Raw genomic sequence first — 21,920 nt, 5'->3', positions numbered from 1 at the left:
TAGCAATAATTCCTGAAGAACTGCACAGTCAGAAACACGCTGAATTTTTCTTACAGGCCGTTCAGAGTCTCTGACATCGTCTCTCTAGTGTTGTTCACTGCTGGCTGTCTAACCCACATCAGTGTCTCCTCTTCAGATCCCAGGGCCGATAACAGATGAAGTGTGTGTGACTGATGGAGACGCTGTGAGCTGCTATCGATCGGCTGGTCTGCATGCATAACGCTCTCGCGAATAATTCAGCATGCATGCATAACGCTCTCTGTTCCAGAATAATCCAGCAGGAGGCTTGAGTCTTCAGGTGACAATCACAGATCAATGCAGCTCATTTCCAGAAGAGTTCAGGGTTCAGGTGTAACCATCCTCACAAACCATCCCCAGTCCGCTGCGGTGTTAGCATTCAGAGCGGAGAGCCGCCGGAGCATCAGAGGTGCTGGTAAGTTCAAGCGTCTCGTACACAAATTATTCATGCCAGACAGCAATACAAGAGATCTGCCTCTCTCTGTGTGTCTGTTTCTGAATTGAGTAATAGAGCATGCGTTTACTGAGGAGTTTTAACGACTCATCAGAGTGTTTGAAAGACAAACACATCTGTTTTATGGGTATTTCTTTAATTATGGTCCCTTTAAATCATTAATTCTGCAGTCTCTTCTTTCAGTTTGAGCATCTATCAGGACTCTCTCTTTCCCTCTCATTTGTAGTTTTATTCCCCTTAATGAAATGAATGTAAATGTGCAAAGTGTGTAAATGAAATGAGAGAATTCAGTTTGTCTTTTCTCAGATTAGTGTCTTATTAAGATCATCAGGGGTCAATGGAGTCATACCTTATAAGTCCTCTAGAGAAAATGAATACGTTCTTTTGATTATTATTACAGACTTAACATTAAATCTCATTTTAGATCTTAAGTATGTAACAGTGGTGGTGGCTGCCCTAAACTTAAATTATTATTTTTTTAACGACAAATTCGGGCTCCAGACAGTTTTCAAAAACTGACAAAAATCAAACAACCCAGGATAGCAAAAGAAAACCACTGATTACATACAAAAACAAGTATTTCAAAACAAGTTGGAATTTATTGCATAATGTCCATAAACATTATAAAAAAAAATACTTATTTCGAAAAAAACAACCAAACAAACAGTAAATAAAGAAATAGATAGATATAGTTCTTAATGTAACAGTTAAATTTCTCAGTTCCAAATCAGTGTTCACACAATCACAAACGCTATAAAGGAAATCCCAGGTCATACTGGTCACACTCTAGCTGGGCGTCAACACTGGCAGATTCGTGTGTCCATATTCACGCCAAACAATTTTGGCGGACAGAATCGCAAACTGGAGAGTGTAGTTGGACCTCGTCTGGCTCCAGGAAGGAAGTTTAACGCCTTGGACTCGTTTGAGAGTGAACCGCTCACCAACAACAGCCGATCTTTAAGGTGCGTCGCTATGGAATCGCCAGACTCCACGTCGCATCAGACAGCGTGCGCGGGAAGCCTCAGTTCAAACAAACGCCGCCTTCCACTCCACATGGTAACCATTTACTTCACTCTCCTTCTCACGAATCGAAACATACCCCGATGACGTGTCCTCCTTCCACCTGACTAAATAGGCCTCACCTCCATTTCCCTTTCCGCCATTAATTACTCACTCCACCCTTTCCGTTAAAAGTGAAAGTGAAAGTAAACGTAAACATGGCTGTATAGTTTACTGCACTGTCACAAGTATTTCCATTTGATATGGTTATCTTCAACCCCTCCAGAAGTCTGAGATCTGCTGGTGAGCGACGCCTCGTGGTACCATCAGAGCAGGTCAAAATCACTTTCCAGAACATTCTCATTCACCATTCCTGGCTGGTGGGATGATCTTCTCACCCCTATCCGGATCGCTGAATCTCTGACTAGTGAAAACTCATCTCCTCCGACGCTACCTGACTTCATCACTTCCTGTGTCTGTTTGCCTCTTTAAGAAGAATTGCTTTATGTATCCCCTAATTGTAAGTCACTTTGGATGTAAGTGTCTGCAAAATGACTAAATGTAAATGTAATCAGCAGATTTTAATTACCTTATTGTTCTGTTGCATCAATCTTTGTGAGTCTCACTGCAGATGCTCATTTAATCTTTTCAAATATAGGATATTGCTTTAAACTACTCAATGAAATAAATCATTCATTTCATAATTTGAACATTTTTACCAATACTCGGACAGTTTTATCTCTGCATTCTTGTAATGATCCAACCCTGATTGTGTATTTTCTACAATTGGAAATCCGTCCATTGGTTGCTGATAACGTGTTTAAAGATTGAGATGTGAACTCTGCTGTAGTTGTGAAATTGAGGAGAGCAGTCAGATGATGATCTGAGATCAGCTTCACGTGTTTCTCTATGACTCCTCAGATCTGATGATAAAATGGCTCAGTCTCAGGAGAGAGAGCAGAAATAGAAACATTTGCAGCACGATTGTCTCAAACTGACAAACAGATCACAGGAGTTTAGAGGAACGTTCAGGTTCCTGCTGCGGATTACCACAGAAAAGCAGCTCATCTCGTCCCTCAGCTGGAAGAACAAACAAGTCGTGTGTTCAGTTACAACTCAGACAAAAGTGTTAAGCGTTACATGGCTAACATGAGACGTTTCAGAGCTCCAGAGGAAGATTTGCAGTGAACAATCTTTTAATTTCAGTCTGTTCAATCTAATTCAGAGCAGGAGTTATACGGCGTCCTCCTTTTGTCTCGATCATTGCATTGATTTTTTTATTTGGATTTTTTTTTTTTAGAAAGGAAAGAAAGGCATGATGGTGAGTAAACACTTACGAAAAAGAAGTGCACTTAAGCATACTTTCAAAAAAGTACTTATAACAGAAATGTGTGAACTGAATGTATTTTTTTAAACACTTGAATAGCATTTTAATTGCAATTAATTGTTTAAATTTCACATGCAAAAATTAAACACATCAGAATAAGTGTACTTGCTATCTACTTATTGTGGAAATAATAAACTATTGAACAATATACTGAAATGTAAACTGAATGTAATGTTTTGAACTCTTAATCGCATGTTATTTACAATGAAATAGAAATAAATTATAGATTAAATTATAGATTATATTTATTAAATATAAAATTTACTCATGTAAAAAAACATATTTAAAAGTCTGAACTGAATGAGATGTTTTCAGACATTTACTGTAAATGCATGTTAATGGCAATTAAATGAAAATATATGATAGATTATATTTCAAATCCAAAACGAGATCAAAATATGTTTACTTCTTTAAAGCACAATCAAATATTAAAACTTTTTTTTCCCCATTATTACAAAGGTAACTTTTTAAAAGTGTACTTTTTCAGAAACAGTCGTGAAAGTATTGCTCTTTAAGTCATTTACGTGGCATTTTATTTTATTGATATTATATTATCTTCATTTTTTCCAGATTTGAAGTACACTAAACGAACACATTGAGTGCAATTAAGCTCTCTGAAAGAAACCTGTGATAAGCACACGTGTGTTCTGGGAGTTTCTGAGCGACACAGAGCAAACGGTTATGATTTATTCACTCTGTAACACACGGCGATCTGTCCTCCATCCAGAGAGACGGAGAGCGAGACAGTGTGTGTTCATGTGAGTAATGATGGTTGTGTTCTGATGATGAATGACTGCCTTCAACACCATACAGAAGAGTCAAATTTCCCAGCGTGACACACACACACACACACACACACACACCTCAAGGCAGCGGGACACAGATTAGCTCTGTCACATGTGTGTGTTACTCTAATAACTCAAGTTAATTCTGATATCTGCACTGAACTCATGACTGCCGAAGTCTCAGTCATCACTGACCATCACACTCAAAAAAAAAAGCTTGTCTCTGATTGGCCGACCTTCCATCATTCTGATACAATGAGGACTTGAGAAAAAGAACAAGTGGCTGCATTTGACAACGTGTGTGTGCTCCATGACATCAAATGCTTAAAAAAATATATGAAGTGATTTGGAAGTAAAACTTGATTTAAAAAATTACTTTTTTACTTTTAAAAAGTTTTACTTAAAGTAAATGTGTACTTAAGAGTACACTAAAAGTATGTGTTGACTAACATACTAAAGCACGTGTCAAGCACTTGGTTATAATTTTATTCAACATTTTAAAAATTTATATATTTCAAATGAATTAAATTGTATTTATTGAAATACATGAAGTTATGCTATAAATGCCATTAAAGTATATTTTAGCTTATCATAAATGCCTGTCAGTACAATCACCATAACAACTAGGGATCCAATGACACCATTTTTTCAGAACCGATCCGATACTGAAAATTCTGAGTATCTGCCGATACCGATACCGATACCGATCCAATCCGATACCAGTGCAGGTTTTTTTTTTTAAATCAATGTAGAATTTCTTTACTTCTCTGTGTTGACCTGATCATCACTCTTTGTGTAAAACACAATCTACTACATACACACAACTTCATTTTACTGAAAAATAACAAATGAAAAAATATATAATCATAATCTATGACAAAAATACTATTATAAACTAGGCTAGTAGATAATTCAGCAGCAAAAGCTACTCTAGATTCTAGAAAAATCACAGGTGCACAATGATTGTATAAAGTCTAGTGAAATATTTTATTTAGAAATGTGAGATATTCACTTTGAGTTTTATTTCAGGAGTAATGGTATATAATTATAGTATGCATTAGTGATTAAGCTATTACATGTGCCAATTATACTGAATATTTTTAGACTAAGGTTTTCATACAATAGGCTACTGAAAACCCATATCATTATATTTTTACAGAGGTATTGAGGTGCTTTATGTGTAGTTTTAAGTGTGCTTATCTTAGGTGTGTAACGGTACCGTACCGTTTTGGTAATGTTTTTTCAGTTCAGTTTTTATTTTTTTCATGAAATTAAAATAATAAATGGGATTTTGACAGTCTTTGATGTGGCATGACAGATCACTGCATTAAAGCCTTGGAGAGCTGCTTCTGGGACGGTTCAGAAATGTGCTGGTATAAACCACACACATGCATCGACTCCAGCGGACTCCAGCTTTAAATAAAAAGCCTTGGACAAGCTATGCAAACATGTTCAGTGTTTCAACCGCGGAAAGACATCAACAAAACAGTGTGGAAATAAAATCTCACATAGCATTTCATTTCCTTAAGCAAGTTATCAGTGTCTACAGCTCGTTTTTTCACCAGAGAAATGAAGTCCAGAGAGGAGCATGTAGTGAAATATTAAACCATATACTCATTATATTTTGCTAAACCTGTTAGTCTTAATTATTCAATGTTTAATGGTGAAATTATTCTGTTATGAAACATGCTATGACAGCCAGTGTGTCATTTAATATATGTTAACAAATAGCCTAGAATTTTTATTTTTTTATTTATAAGTTAATAAAAAAATAGTAAAAATAAAAAAACGGCACTATGTGCAATTTACATGTTTGAAAACCATGCACGCATCTGCCCATGCTTGCTTCTGTTAAAAGTAACAGTGATTTGTGAACATTGATGTTTTCATAACAAACATTTTAGCAGTAACATTTTTGCTAGGATGTTGTGGAAATTATGGGATGTTTTCATGTAAATTTCATGGATGTACTGAGAAAAATCTATATAGGCTACTTTTATGTGGGACAGTATAACATATATTTATGTTATGAGCAGGACTGAAAAATCCTCTACTCTAGAGTTCAGCAAATTGAATTTCACAGACATTTACTATAATACATTTTCATGTAATTGCAAATAATATTCATTTACATGTCTGAAAACATCACAATCAATTCACACTTAGGTGTATTCTTTAAAGTATACTATATAATAAGTATTCATTTTAAAAGTATGCTAAAGTGTACTGCTTTTTCATAAGGACAGCTAAATCTGTGAAACAATCATAATTAAAGAAATTCTGATTGGCTGATCTAATAACGTGCTTCATGTCTAGGGAAAAAGTGTGTCCTTCGGGGTCAAAGGTCACATCAGACATGAAAGTGCAGTCATTAATTCGCTCAGCCCTTGACCTCAGTGTTCATCACCTGTTAAAGTCTGAACGCAGCTTAATGATGCCTCGAGAGCATTGAGATAAAGACAACATAATGCTGAACCTGTGTGTGTGTGTGTGTGTGTGTGTGTGATTTCAGCTGAATCTCTGAATAATGAACTGCTAAATAAAACTGCGTTTCTGCTGAGAGAGGAGGATCGTGCGAACGGAAGCAGGAATTTTCAGCAATCTGCATTCTTTGCTCCTCTGGGGTGAAGAGTTCTCCAGCGTCCAATAGAGATTTTACAGCTGATGTTTTTATCTCTGTTTATAGTGAGTGCTTGAGATGCGCTCAGGCTCTAGTCTTTAAGAGATCTGCTCTCAGTTCTAAGTAAATGTAAATGTTTGACTTTCCTGCAAAAAACAAACAAAAAAACAAGAAACCAATGTGTGTGTATTTTGCACTTAAAATACCCCACACTTAAATGACGTTCTGGCCAAAGGTCAATTGTCCTAACCTACAAGTCCAGATAAAGTCTACTACTGCTGATCTGGTTTTGGAGGCAAATCTGCAAAACTGTGTGGAATGGTTTTAAATGTGTTAACATATGTTAAATAAAGCTGAGAAAACTACACTCTTATTTGTCGAAAGCATATGACTCAAAGATACAGTGTTATCTTGACTTCAGGATGAGAGAACACACAAATACACACACACAAAAAAATCATCTGACATTGTTGATGTCATAATTGGTGCAGGTGCTACAGATCCCAATTGTTACTGGTCTTAAATCTCGGATTTATTATTATTATTATTATTATTATTATTAGTTTACTCGCCAGACTGATATATATAATGTTTGTAAAATGGCAGTTTTTTAAATATCTGAAAGTACACTCTTAACATTAGTCAGTCAAGCATTATAATATGATAATCAGGTATTATTTAATGATAGAACTTTATTAATTAGAAATTGTACTTGAAACTTGAAAACCATGTTTGAATGCATATTAGTCATTTTTACTGAAATTTTTAACTGGACTGGTGACAGTGCTTTTTTTTGGTTCTTAAAAGCATTCCAAAGGACTGCTGTTATTTTGACAGGACAATACAACAAAGAATATCGTTTACATGTAGCGTGTCAATTCTCTCTCTCTCTCTCTCTCTCTCTCTCTGTTTGTGTGTGAGAGAAAGCGACGGCGAGTCGTGCACCTTCACACTAGAGTTTACGGTATGTCAAATACAGGTGCAATGCACATCCATTCAGATGAACTGAAAAACATCACAGATCGCTTGATGGAGAGTGAAACTCTGATGAATGTTCAGAAGACTTTTTCATTGGCAGTTTATGTTAACGAATGAATTAACTAATGTTAGCCCTAATGTAAAGTGTGAACGAACAATAAAGAATCAAAACACTTTCAAATAATAGCTAGGGCATGTTGTAGTACAGATTAAAAAAAAAAAAAAGTTTGAAAATTACGGAGCCCCGCACACGACACGCAGGAAAAAATATAAGGCTAAATCGTGTGCACGATTTACTAATTCATTCCCTCAATGTACTAAAACGTGCACATGATTGCTATAGCGTTCCCTCGATTTACTATTGCGTTCACTCAATTTAGAAATTGTGCGCACAATTTACTAATTTGTTCCCTCGATTTCATGCACACAACGTAAATGAATTACTCCGGGATATTGGTTTGTTTGAACTCAGAGGGAGTGTCAGCCACGTTAAAAAAAGTTAAGAGCTTAAGTCATTTGTGGATTAATGCGTATTAGAGATGTGAACCGTTTAAAAAGATTCAGTTCGATTTGGTGAACTGGTTCAAAAAGATACGGTTACATCGAATGATTCGTTTGTGAACCGGATATCACTAACGTTAAACTCCAGTGAACGCGCTCACAACAGACACGGAAGAGAAGACAATGCTGAATAAAGTCGTCGTTTTTGTTATTTTTGGACCAAAATGTATTTTCGATGCTTCAAACCATTCTAACTGCCCCTCTGATGTCACATGGACTACTTTGATGATGTTTTTCTTACCTTTCTGGACATGGACAGTAGACCGTACACACAGCTTCAATGGAGGGACTTAGAGCTCTCGGACTAAATCTAAAATATCTTGATGAACGGAGATCTTACGGGTTTGGAACGACATGAGGGTAAGTTATTAATGACGTAATTTTCCTTTTTGGGTGAACTAACCCTTTAAGTATTTGGCACTGTAATGAACAACATAGCGAATACACAAATCAGAATTGCTATTTAAAATTGTTTAAATATGTTTTAGAAACTAGAGCAGCTGATTTATTTATGGGGTTTCCAGGGTAAGGGCTGCATCTTCTGCAGTTTAGCACCATCTGCTGTCAGAGAGTGAATGTGCGTCTCTCACGTGTTCCCCTATGTGCTTCTCATGTGTGCTTGTTTACATCAGAGCGGCACACGAGTCTTTTAAGCAGCATACAGCGGTGTTGTGCATTTTGACCAGTTGATGGGAAAAGTTTTCTTAAAATGCATACCAATTTCTGAATAATTCGTATCATATATTTATTCACAGTATTTAGAAGTGCCCACAATAACAATATCGTGCATATTCATGTCTAAGCACATGTCTAAGAAGGTTGTTATTATTACCATCAGGATGTCATTCTCCATGCTGTTTTAATATACACTTCTGCATGTCTTACAGTCCTTTTGTTATATTCTTAGTTTATTTTATTTTCACTCCTTTGTTCTTTGTCTGCTGGTGAGCAAAAGAAACAAATAATCAACAGAAATCACAGAGGAAATCTGTCAAGTCTAGAAGTCTCAGTTGTGGGACTGTGAGGAAAGCGGTGTTCAGAAGCACAAATTAATCACAAAAAGTATTTAAAAAAACTGGATATATTCAAAGACAAATTCTGTTCATATCCAAAAGAAATCTGAAAGTTGAAAATTGTATGACCTTGTGGAAACAGTATATGGAGGGTATACTTCTGCTTCAGCATTGATACAGTGTCTAAAGGTGCATCCTGTGGAATTTGTGATACTCCTCCTTGGTTTTTCATCCAATCACCACCAAACGCGGTCTACATATTCTCAAAACATTGGGGATGCTAAATTGCCAAGGGATTTTTGATATCTCCAATATTTTGGCCATGGTGACAAATTTATTGCAACAAAGGGAAACAGGGAGTGGGTTATAACCTGCACATACAGTGTCTGATTTTGATGAAACTTCAGCAGTTTGTATGTTGTATAAGGCCAATCACATAGATGTGACAAAAGTAAAAAAAGGAGTCAAAGTCATAGCACCAACAACTGGCAGCAAAAAGTGTGTCATTTTCAAAATGCTTTGAAATCAGACTCTTATCTTTACATTATTTACTTCATCAGAATAATGTCAAGACATGGTAGAGATAATTTTATATAAATAAAAATGTAAATGTATGACTTTTCTGCAAGAATGAGCAAATAAACTATGTTTGTGTATTTTGTGCTTAAACTATGTCAGAATTAAAAGACATTCTAGCCAAAGGTTTTTTTTTTTTTTCTAACCATCAGGTCCAGATAAAGTCTACTACTGTGAAGGGATTCTTGATAGCTTAAATAGTGTTGCCATGGCAACATGCCAAACTTGAATTTCTTTTACAGAATTCATTAATATTTTTAATGTAAGTTAATAAAAATGTTCAAGTTATTTCACAGTGCATTAACTACAGATACTTTAAATGTTAATAATGTATAAGTTTTTAACTTAACATTAACTAAAATTAATAAATGGTATATAATTAGTGTTCATGGTATATAATATAGTTAATTTTAGCAAATTAAACTGTATTGTAACGTGTTACCAAAGTTTTATATATCATTCTGTGTGTGTGTGTGTGTGTGTGTGTGTGTGTGTGTGTGTGTGTGTGTGTGTGCGTGCATGCGTGCATTAATGCGTGTGTTTATATTAGGGGTGGCGCGTTTCAATTTTTTCACGGTTAGGTTTGTTTCACAGTTTTAGAGTCACGGTTTCAGTACAGTTCGTTATGTTCTATGTTTACGGAAAAACTATACTTTCTAAAAAAATAATATTCTATCCAACTATGACCAACAGCACAAATAAATACAATAGAATAAAAATACAAAAAATAAACAGTGATTTTCAGTTTTTTGTTTAGGGAGGTCTAGCATTAGTTTTTAAGCACAAAAATTGAATAAAGTAATCAAATGTAAAACAGCACTGCATATTGGACTGTATAAATTAAAGATTGTTCTTTATTAAAGTTACAAAAGCTTTTTAATCAAGATAATCACTTTAAGAGAGTGCACTGATACAATTAGGCCTACTTTCAGCCGGCTATGTCTGCTGTAGGATGCTTACCAAGACGGGCATTTTGATATATTTTTTCCGGGGCGCTTTTCAGAGAAGCGCACTCACAAATTTTCTCACTGTGGGTACGAGCTTGTGTCCTCTGGCTCTTAAATGTTTAAATGAGTTTAGTTTAAACACAGATATCAACGTGTGCTGTTCAGGTCTCATCTGTGCACGCGCGCTATCAGCACCCGGATGATGACGGAATAAATGACTGCTCATAATCCAGCATTTGTTCACGTTGAACAAAAGTGAATGGTTTGTCCAAGATTTTTTTTTTTTTTTTTTACCTGAACCCAGTTTGTTTTACGTTCTATTTATAGCAAACCATATTACAGATGCTTTGTCAGATTTAGGAACCGCAGTCCCAGCGCATGCCGAACTGTGTGTGGTGAACCGGTTGTGTTTTTTTCAGCGAACCGTGCCATCCCTAGGTATTATATGTGTAATAATATATCCATTAAAACCAGACTGCCATAGTGTTTCTGTAAATGCATGTTCTCTGCACTGGTGGCTTGGGCCTGTCATCCCTGCTTGCAGCTATATTCTATACTGTATCGTCTCTTGCTTCAGTCAGAGTATTTACATACACTCAGCATCCTTGTGACCATGATGAACTTAATGAGTGGTCAGTTTCTGCACCATGCAAAAATTATACCTTTTGGGGAACAACAGTTTTCATCTAGGGCAGTATCACTGAAGGGAAAATTTTCTATCTTGCCTACCCCTAAAAGCTAAATATTCATATTATTTTTAAGAGTAGTAATATATACCCTTATAGTTCTATTATGAAACCGTAGGTATAAATTAGGTACTGTACATAGGTGTCTATTTGAGGGTACAGCCCCTGTGACAAGGTGTTGTACCAATAGAGGTAGATTTTTGGCACATTTATTCTGAGAGTATAAACACTTTCACTGCCAGCAAATTGAAGACTGCTGAATAAGCAGAGAACCTTCAGGACGGGGAATTGGGAGACGCTTAAGTGCAAAGGTAAGTTAGCTGTAAGCTAAAACATCAAGGGCTCCAGGAGAAGAGTAGAGGGCAAGCTGCACAGGAATAAGGAAATGCCAACCACTGACTGAGTTAGTTCTTGGATACGTGAACTAGCTGAACAATTTATTTAACATGTTTGACCATACAAACACTAAACCATGTATTTAATAGTTTAATAGTTGTGACCCAAAGTGGAACTAAACTAAAAATCGTAACACAGCAGGTAAACAAGGAAATAAAGAGACTCCACTAGGACCAGATGACATGTTGAATGTGAATCTCTGTATGGTGAGAGTCCTTGAGCACCAAATAGGGTCCACCTAAATCCCTAATGATTGAAGACTAGTACGACTGACTTGTTTCTAGCCCACCTAAATCTCCTATTGGAGCCCGGAATCAAGTTGGATTGTCGGTCATCTAAATGCTGCCAGATTTGTCACCTGGACATGGTGACAGAACTGTGTGGACTGTTTTCTGACTTCAGCAGAGAGAGATGGAGGTTCCATGATCTGATGAATCATACGCTGCCTGTCAGGCAGACCACAGATTGAGAGACTGCAGAAGTGTGTGTCTGAGCAGGTGAGGAGTAGCACAAGTGACAGCTCAGGTCATTCCATGTGTGTCGCAAGATGCTTCGCAAGTTTTACCAGTCTAAGAGAGTGGGGCTGTGCCTCAGAATTTAGCTCAGGTTTTCTGTTTCCTGCTCAGCCATCACAAGTGATAGAAAGTCTGTCCCAAATGAAACCCTAAGACCTTGAAACCCACATTTTCACTTATTCAGAGTTTTGATTGTCAAGGAAATGTTGCCAAACTATGAGCATGTGAGCATCGAGTGTGTATGGAGGCACCCCTGATGACCCGTCTGAATGCCAAAATGACAAACAGGACACCCGTAAGTCCGTAAGATCGCAAGGGCATGTGAAGTTTCCCATTTGGGACAGGGCCCAAGTGATCATAGAGCCATAGGAAACACAAACACACCGACTACAACAACAACTTCCACTTCACACCACCAACAAAGTGGAGATATACCACCAGTGAAATGTTACGCTGCTGGGATAAATATCAGTACTCTTGAGTCACTGCTCGACCACATTAGCTTGGACAACCAGCACACTAACTAACTTTACCCTAGCCAAAATGGGATATTGTAAGATTACAATTTGATATCTACAACTTCAGACATCCTTCATATTGGGAATGCACCTGTGTGGTAAAGATCAAATGAACAAGTCGGTGAACAAGCTGGGTCTGACCTAGACCCTCCGGAGTTAAAGGCTGTGGAGGAGACAGGTGTCCAGACTAATTGACATTGGCAGTGTCTCTCACACTGTTTTGCTGAAATGAAGAGCCATGGGTTGATCCATCCTCAATGTCTCCCATTTCTGCCTAATATCTGTATCTGTCTGGATACAGGGCCTATCCTGAGTGCAGCCCTCTATCTCTCCACCTATGTCTCTTCATACCTTCTACTGTCTGTTTCCTCCATAGTGAGAAGAGGACTGCTGAGGGCACCAGTGCCAGAGGATACTCATGAATAAAGCTAATAGGATCTGGTCTTCATGACACCTAATCATCATGTGTGTTTCCTCAAACTTGTCCATAGTGTCAAACTGTGACAAATAATCACACAACCCATTGAGCTCTAGTTCTTGCACTCTAGTGAGTAAGAGTTGGCCAGGATTAGCTCACTCCAATGCGTCTGAGTCATCTCTCAGTGTGGAGTTATATCATCGGATGGGCGGAGTCATCTTACCTAGTGGGTGGAGTTATCTCAGCTGGGTAGCGTGTGTGGGGTGTAGAGAACATATGGACAGGATGTTGGCGTGTCAGAGAGACACAAAAAGAGAGAGAGACATGTAGCAGTTGGGTTTAATTAGTCTCAAAAGGTGGAGCAGGTGATCGGAAACATGACTATCTGCCCCTGCCGTCCTCATACACTTTCTGATTTCCTTGTTGTTCATCCTTGTTTTATTCTATCGCTCATTCCTCATTATTTCACTCTGCAAGTCGAGTTGAGGACAGCAGATGGTGGATCACACAGTGAGACCAGCCTGCCGTCCACCTCCATGCCCCTCCCCTCCGTTTCAGTTTTAATGTGCTTTATTAGCATGACAAATAACAGTACGTTCATACCGCAACAGCAGATGCAGCTTAGCTGCTGACAGTGAAAACCAACAAGAAAAAACAGCATTAACGATAAGAAAAGAACTCAAAATCAGCACTAATAATAATGCTCATGATTTAAGAGATAGATCAGCAGGGTTGGGATGACAAACATGACGTAATCAGGTGACGTCGGAAGCAAGTAACCCATTGCTTGTTTCACAAGTTCATCTGCTCATCCTGTCCTGACAAATGTAGCTTGCTGTTCTTGAAGGAGGGGCTGAGTCCCATGATTCGCCTCAAGCTCTGAACAAAACCCCCAGACTGCAGAAGTGGACAGAATGTGTTACTGTAGCTGGGAATAGAGATGGGCGGTCGAGGAATCACTGCTGCTTACGCTTCTAATCATGAGGAGCGACAGCACTACATTTTGAACTTCATTAAATTCCCAACACAATGCAAGATACCTTTTTTTTCTATTTTATAATTATTATCTTATTATTATTTTTAACTGAAAAATGCAATTTTAAATAAATAAATAAAAACAATCATGCTTTCAAAAAACTAACAATATGTTAATGACTTCTAAAAACCATTGTCTGTTAAGTGATTTCGTTATGTCACAATAATTATTTTTCATAAATCTAACATCTAACATATACTGTGTAAAATTGTTTTTATATATTTGGTTTTGAGGTGAAAATCTAAAGATAATCTTAGCATTTTTAATTTGTGTTTTCATTATGTCATTTCAATGAATTATGTATTCTTTCTATGAACTCATCAGACATAGATAGACAGATAGATAGATAGATAGATAGACAGACAGACAGACAGACAGACAGACAGACAGACAGACAGACAGATAGATAGATAGATAGATAGATAGATAGATAGATAGATAGATAGATAGATTTATGTTTTGTTTTAAAGATTTAAAGATTTTTTTCCCATGTGTGAACAAATAAAATTAGAAGTACAAATAATTAACTCAGTCATTTACTAATCACTATATGAAAAATCATTAAAAAAAGAAAAAAAAATGCTGTTACAAATAGTTTTAGGTGGCGTTTAGTTTAGATGTCACACCAGTGTGTCCGATACTCAAATATTTCATATCAGCTGCTCATTTACACTCCACAGAGACACAGAAACACACGCATACATATTATTATTATGATGGAAGTGAATCTCCTTAAAAAACATCAAACAGCAAGCAGATCAAATCACCTGACACTACATCCTAATATAAACTGTGTGTGTGTGTGTGTGTGTGTGTGTGTGTGTGTGTGTGTGTGTGTGTGTGTGTGTGTGTGTGTGTGTGTGTGTGTGCCTGTGTGTGTGTGTGTGTGTGTGTGCCTGTTTGTGCGGGTGAAAGAGAGACAGGCTGCTAAACAGAATGACATAACTTCACAAAATGTAAAACACACACACACACACACTGTGAAATATTCAGACTGTGGCATTTTAATGGTCAGAATAAATTGAGCACAAACACAAATGCCTTCATTTCACCGCAGTGTTATTAAACACATTTAAGAGATGTTAGCAGATTGAGCCGAGACTTTCAGAAACGCTGCACATCTCAGACTCAGTCAAAGAAGCATCAACCTTCTCACCGTTTGCATGAACATCTGAGCCGTTAGCAGCTCTCCCCCAAAAACATTTTCTATTTGAGTTTTTATCTTTCCGCTTCAAGCTTTAAACAGCCCAGTGCTCCGAGCAGAGAGCTGTGGGCGTTATCCAGGAGGAGAACATGCCTTATCCCCTCCACGAGCACACACACACACACACACACACACACACAGTCCCAAATCCCACTGTTCTGTAAGCCGCTGCTTTACTGATAGAGAAAAGCATCACCAGAGCCCTGGAGAGAACGGATCGACTACAGTACAGACAGACAGAGACGCTCAAAACGACTGGAAAATGATGAGAAAATAAAGTGATGATGATGAAGCTGTGGAGCAGCAGCTGTCTTTAATTAAGAGTCATTAATGTGAACAGAAATAATGAATTCCCATCACAGAGCACACGGGACACTGACGAGAACAGCGAGAGATTCGACTGAGATCAGCAAAAAAACTCAAGAGTTCAGGATGAGCACAAACACACACACATCAGCACATTTCATCAATCCTCTGGCCATTTGAACAAAGATCGGAATGATTTCTGCTACAAACTGGAACTAAATAAAAGTCATGCATTTTTAGATTGGATGATCATCCACATGGGAATGTCTCTGGTTCTGACAGATTTATCTCAATTGTCCCAAATTATGGCACACACACACACACACACACACACACACACTTGGACCAGGGACTGGAGTTTGTGTCCCACCAAAGCTTTTCTGCCTGATCAGACATTTTTCACCATCATCATCATCATCATCATTAGAGACCCAGAAATCCCATGACCAACTGAAACAGCACCACTGACCCAGAACACACACACACACACACTCCTCACAGAATCACAGATGTAAGCTTGTGCTCATCTCACTCTCACAGCGGCTGATTTGTGTCTCACTACAGCTTTTCTGACATTTTTATCATCATCATAAGAGTCCCAGAAATCCCACAACAACAACAAACCTGAAACACACACACACACACACACACACATGTCCGGTTCACACACACATTTACACACTCCTGACAGAACGACACTCACGAGTCTGAGCTCATCTCTCTCTCTCTCGCTCTCGCTCTCTCTCTCTCACACACACACACACACAGTTTCTGCACACATGTCCCGATCACACACACACTTACAGAGAGTGAAAGTATCTGTACTTACTCCAAACGCTGAAGATCACAAAGCAGAAACTGAAACACACGAGAGAAACACAATCTTCAGTAGAGTACGAGGAAGATGAGGAGGATGAAGATGCTGAAGAAGATCAAGAGCATGATGAAGACTCACCCAAAAGCCTTCAGAGGAGCGCTGAGGATCCGGAGGAAGGTTTTATGTCTTTCTGTCACTCCAGCCAGAAACAGCCGTGATGAGGAGGATGAAGATGAGGATGAGGATGAAGAGCGTCTTATTCCACACACTGACAATCAGCCGCGATCATCCGCGCGTCCGACGCCCGCGAGCATCACAGAGAAACACGCGCACGCGGAGAGGAGATACCTGACTCTGTGTGTGTGTGTGTGTGTGTGTGTGTGCGCGCGCGTGTGTGTGCGAGACTGACGCGCGCGCCTGCAGTTCCGCCTCGCGCCGCCGGATGGCCGGAGAAACGCGCTGCGTACGAGTCGTATATGGATCATAATAATATTAAATATCATCTCGTCAGCTGCGAGTAAATGCCTCATATCGACGGAGTAATAAATATGTTAAAATAATTAAAAAAAAAAAAAACAGACGCGAAATCAGCTCTGTTTATTTAAGAGCTCCAGCTAAAAGAACAAAGACTGACAGAACCTTCTGATTAAAAAAAGAATAATTGTTACTGCTCAACGTTCTGAAACAAGTATAAAAAAGTAACATTTATAGAATGCTTCAAGTTCGCTGGAGGAACACTTACAAAAATATGTTCTAAGAATATGTTGCTAAAGTTCCCGTTAAAATGTAATTTATGTTGTTGTTTAATGTGAAATGGTTTAAAACGTTTTTTTTTTTGTTTTTTTTCTTGGTTATACAAACTGTAACGAGACAATAAGTAACATTTAAAAAATAATAATAATTATTATTATTATTATAATTAGAAGAACGTCCAAATACAGTGTTTCAGAAAAAAAAGTTCCATGAATAACGTACCCTATAAATAATGTTTTTTTTTTTCTGCTATTAAGTTGCTCTTTTAGAGAACTGCCAGAACATTCCTTGTAAGATATGAGAACCCTACCCAAAGTGTGATTGTATTCATATGATGTTACAGACATGAACCATTTTTATCTTTACTGAGTAACCCGTCAGCGGTGTGAAGCGCGCTCAGAGGCGCAGAGCTGTGATTGTGACGTCACAGACGAGCTGGAGATTCAGCAGGGTCTAAAATAGAAAACCACGAAGAGGCAGTTTTCACCTCACACACCTGCAGAACAGCCTTATACCTCACTTACCATTAGCTTCTGAAAAGAGCAGAATAATGTCAAACAGAGAGATACACCGCTCATTTTACTGTTGACGTGTGCATTATATTGTGTTTAAATGTGAGTCAGAGCCAATTATTTTAATTTTTTTAAGGGCCAGGACAAAGAGTTTGAATTGAATGCAAGTCCAGGAAGTGAACATCTGATTCCGGCGCGGCTTGTTTGCCTTTATTGGCTGCTCTACAACTGAAACACAGGGCTGCAAGGGCCGGTGTAAATTTAGAAAGAGCTTGGGAAATGTCTGGTATGCTGAAGTCAGGCTGTGTTTGGCCTCAGCAGCTCCTGAACAAACAGCTCTTCATCTGGACTCAGACCCGCACTGCTCCGTCATGAGCCGTCGACGCCTCGATCATTGTGCCTTGAATCTGGGTCACATATAAGAAGGGAAATATTCAACTGCACCAAGTTAATAAACCCCTGCTGGCTTTCTCACTCCTTTAGCATCATCCTGGCGTATTATTTGCGTTAAAATTGTAACTGGTCTAAATCGAGTGGCTCGCAGCATCTCAGCATGTTAACGAGAAGCCGAGGCACAGTAACAGTGTCTGGATTCAACACTATTCCTTTATGCAAACATGTGTGTCATTTATAATCACTGACTATCAGCTACTAGACTAGACAACAGGTTAAAGTTAACATGAAACCCTTTTTACAAGCCACTGAACTTCCTCAACATCACTTTTTTTCAGCCTGAAACATGATGAAGAATGTGTGGTAAAAGATGCAAACTTTAGCATATTTTAAAAGAATTCTTAAGGAAATGATGTTCTTTAACAGAATATACTATTAATAGTGTGATCTGAATGTAATGTTTCTGGACATTTAAGTGCATGTTAATTGCATTTATATTAGCTAAGTGCAATTTGCTGAACTTTAGAGTGTTTTTGATCCTCTTAAGTAGGACGTGAGTACATCTTTATATGTAATTTTATAATTACTTCTATTGTCTTTGAAATATGGTTAAAGTACTGCTGAATGTAACGACAAGCCCTTATGATCAACTCAAATATACTTAAAAGGGGTCATATGATGAAATTATTTTTTTTCCCTTTCTCTCTGGAGTGTTGCAAGCTCTTGGTGCATAAAGAAGATCTGTAAAGTTTCAAAGACTAAAGTCTCAAGTCCAAGGAGATATTCTTTATCAAAGTCAACCACGGCCTCCTTAAACACCTCGTTCTAACACGTCCCACATGTCTACGTCATACGTCACTGTATGGGAAGATTTGCATAACGCTGCCCAAATAATCACGTAAAGAAAGAAGGCGTAACTTTTATTCTCGCTGTTGCCTCCGGCGCCATTATGTGAAGGCACTGTGTGTTTCATTGTGAAAGAGAAGCTTCTTTGTTTGGTCTTTCAAAAAAGAGGAACTTTCCAACTGTGCTTCTGACTCACAGTCTGTAAGTATGTTTTCATATTTAAAGAATTTGCGACTGATGATTCAGACGTGAGTTTTGAGCAGTGTACAGTAGAGTAGCGCTTGTCGTTTGTCATTTCTCCAATCACAAATGCAGACATGATTTTATATTTATGCGGTGCGATACACTACACAACGCATGAAAAATCCGTAATTATGTCCACACTGGATGCAACAAAAGCATCGTTTGTAATGGGTTTTACTGGTTTTTGTCTTGTCGCACCAGGACACATGTATCACAGTATGTTAAGGGGCTTAACATTTTCGTGACACGCTCGAGGCAATCAGCCAATCACAACACACTGGATAGCTGGCCAATCAGAGCACACCTCGCTTTTCCGAACGAAGAGCTTTGTAAAAATCGACGCATTTATTTTATCGACACCATATTTCTGATATTATCGATCAATCTTATCAGATTAACTTTGATCGTTCACTTTTATTTTATTTCCGTGAGTGCAGTACACCTGCAAAGCGTTAGCATTCGTTAGCTTGTCATTAGCGTCTTCATTCGAACCTATCGCTATTTTCTTTTCTCCTCTCCCTCGCTCCAGTTTTTCACAAGTTCATCAAACAACCGCAGTAAGAATTTTCATCAAGCACGGTGAGTAATGGCTTCTCCTATCATTGTTACTTGCACCTCTTGCCACATGTACAGTTTATCTATCTCTGTCGCTGATGAGGGATTCACATGTGATAAATGCAGGGAAATAGTTAGGCTGACAGAGAAGATTTCAGAATTAGAGACACGCATCCAAACTTTAATTGAGGATAGTAAAAATGTTAGGGCTCTAGATACGGCTTTGGATGCGTCTAGCTCAGGGATTCCTGTACATTGTTCGGTTCCAGAAACAGAGCCCCTGCAGCAGGGCAACTGGGTGACAGTGAGGCAGCGTAGTCGTGGGTCAAAACACCGCTCTTCTGTTCCGATCAAAACATTAAACAGGTTCTCCCCACTCAGTGATGCACCCACTGAGAAACCTGATGAAAGTGCTCTAGTTATTGGTGATTCTATTGTACGGAACGTGAATATAGAGACACCAGCCACCATAGTCAAATGTTTACCGGGAGCCAGAGCGCCTGACATCTTGGCAAATTTAAAAGTGCTGGCTAATGCTAAACGTAAATACAGTAAGATTGTTATTCATGCCGGCGCTAATGATGTTCGACTTCGCCAGTCGGAGATCACTAAAAATAACATTAAAGAGGTGTGTGAACTTGCACGCACGATGTCAGACACTGTAATATGCTCTGGTCCCCTCCCTGCTTACCGTGGTGATGAGATGCATAGCAGATTGTCATCACTCAATGGCTGGATGTCTAAGTGGTGCCCACAGAATAACATAGGTTTCATAGACAATTGGACGAGCTTTTGGGGCAGACCTGACCTGTTTAAAAGAGATGGTCTTCATCCCTCCTGGGGTGGCGCCACTCTTCTCTCTAGAAATATGGCAAATAGTCTTAGTGTTTATACTTGACTAACTGGGGCCCAGGTCAGGAAGCAGACAGACTGGCTAAACCGACCGTCTGCTAGCTGCCTCCCGTCACAGAGGTCAGTTAATTCTCAGCACATAGAGACTTTTTCACCTAGATATCACACTATAGAGACTGTGTCTGTTCCCCGAACTAGAAAAAACAAAAAACGTCCAAACCAGGTTAAGATTAACAATTTAATTGAGGTTCAACAAATAAAAAACAGAAGCAATATGGATAAACAAATGATAAAGCTTGGCTTATTGAATATCAGATCCCTTTCTACGAAAACACTTTTTGTAAATAATATGATCACTGATCATAATATAGATCAGATTAACTTTGATCGTTCACTTTTATTTTATTTCCGTGAGTGCAGTACACCTGCAAAGCGTTAGCATTCGTTAGCTTGTCATTAGCGTCTTCATTCGAACCTATCGCTATTTTCTTTTCTCCTCTCCCTCGCTCCAGTTTTTCACAAGTTCATCAAACAACCGCAGTAAGAATTTTCATCAAGCACGGTGAGTAATGGCTTCTCCTATCATTGTTACTTGCACCTCTTGCCACATGTACAGTTTATCTATCTCTGTCGCTGATGAGGGATTCACATGTGATAAATGCAGGGAAATAGTTAGGCTGACAGAGAAGATTTCAGAATTAGAGACACGCATCCAAACTTTAATTGAGGATAGTAAAAATGTTAGGGCTCTAGATACGGCTTTGGATGCGTCTAGCTCAGGGATTCCTGTACATTGTTCGGTTCCAGAAACAGAGCCCCTGCAGCAGGGCAACTGGGTGACAGTGAGGCAGCGTAGTCGTGGGTCAAAACACCGCTCTTCTGTTCCGATCAAAACATTAAACAGGTTCTCCCCACTCAGTGATGCACCCACTGAGAAACCTGATGAAAGTGCTCTAGTTATTGGTGATTCTATTGTACGGAACGTGAATATAGAGACACCAGCCACCATAGTCAAATGTTTACCGGGAGCCAGAGCGCCTGACATCTTGGCAAATTTAAAAGTGCTGGCTAATGCTAAACGTAAATACAGTAAGATTGTTATTCATGCCGGCGCTAATGATGTTCGACTTCGCCAGTCGGAGATCACTAAAAATAACATTAAAGAGGTGTGTGAACTTGCACGCACGATGTCAGACACTGTAATATGCTCTGGTCCCCTCCCTGCTTACCGTGGTGATGAGATGCATAGCAGATTGTCATCACTCAATGGCTGGATGTCTAAGTGGTGCCCACAGAATAACATAGGTTTCATAGACAATTGGACGAGCTTTTGGGGCAGACCTGACCTGTTTAAAAGAGATGGTCTTCATCCCTCCTGGGGTGGCGCCACTCTTCTCTCTAGAAATATGGCAAATAGTCTTAGTGTTTATACTTGACTAACTGGGGCCCAGGTCAGGAAGCAGACAGACTGGCTAAACCGACCGTCTGCTAGCTGCCTCCCGTCACAGAGGTCAGTTAATTCTCAGCACATA

General features: G+C 38.7%; 1 protein-coding gene across 47 annotated transcripts in view; it reads right to left on the bottom strand.

Annotated features, from left to right (window-relative positions):
- Positions 1-16,590, bottom strand: part of LOC132111450 (receptor-type tyrosine-protein phosphatase delta-like) — a 349,673-nt gene extending 333,083 nt beyond the window's left edge. For 21 of the 47 annotated variants that reach the window (XM_059518770.1, XM_059518791.1, XM_059518931.1 and 18 more), the window contains exons 1-2: positions 16,373-16,589; positions 16,247-16,275 (exon numbers count right to left, since the gene is read on the bottom strand). The gene's annotated coding sequence lies outside the window, so the exon portion shown is untranslated. Of the gene's footprint in view, positions 1-16,246; positions 16,276-16,372 lie in introns of all 47 variants that reach the window. The other 26 variants (XM_059518754.1, XM_059518809.1, XM_059518832.1 and 23 more) reach the window with 4 other exon arrangements.
- Positions 16,591-21,920: the final 5,330 nt, after the last annotated feature.

The sequence above is a fragment of the Carassius carassius genome, chromosome 2 (assembly GCF_963082965.1).
Source record: "Carassius carassius chromosome 2, fCarCar2.1, whole genome shotgun sequence".
In the NCBI taxonomy this organism is placed as follows: domain Eukaryota; kingdom Metazoa; phylum Chordata; class Actinopteri; order Cypriniformes; family Cyprinidae; genus Carassius; species Carassius carassius.
This window is presented reverse-complemented; position numbering and strand designations above follow the sequence as displayed.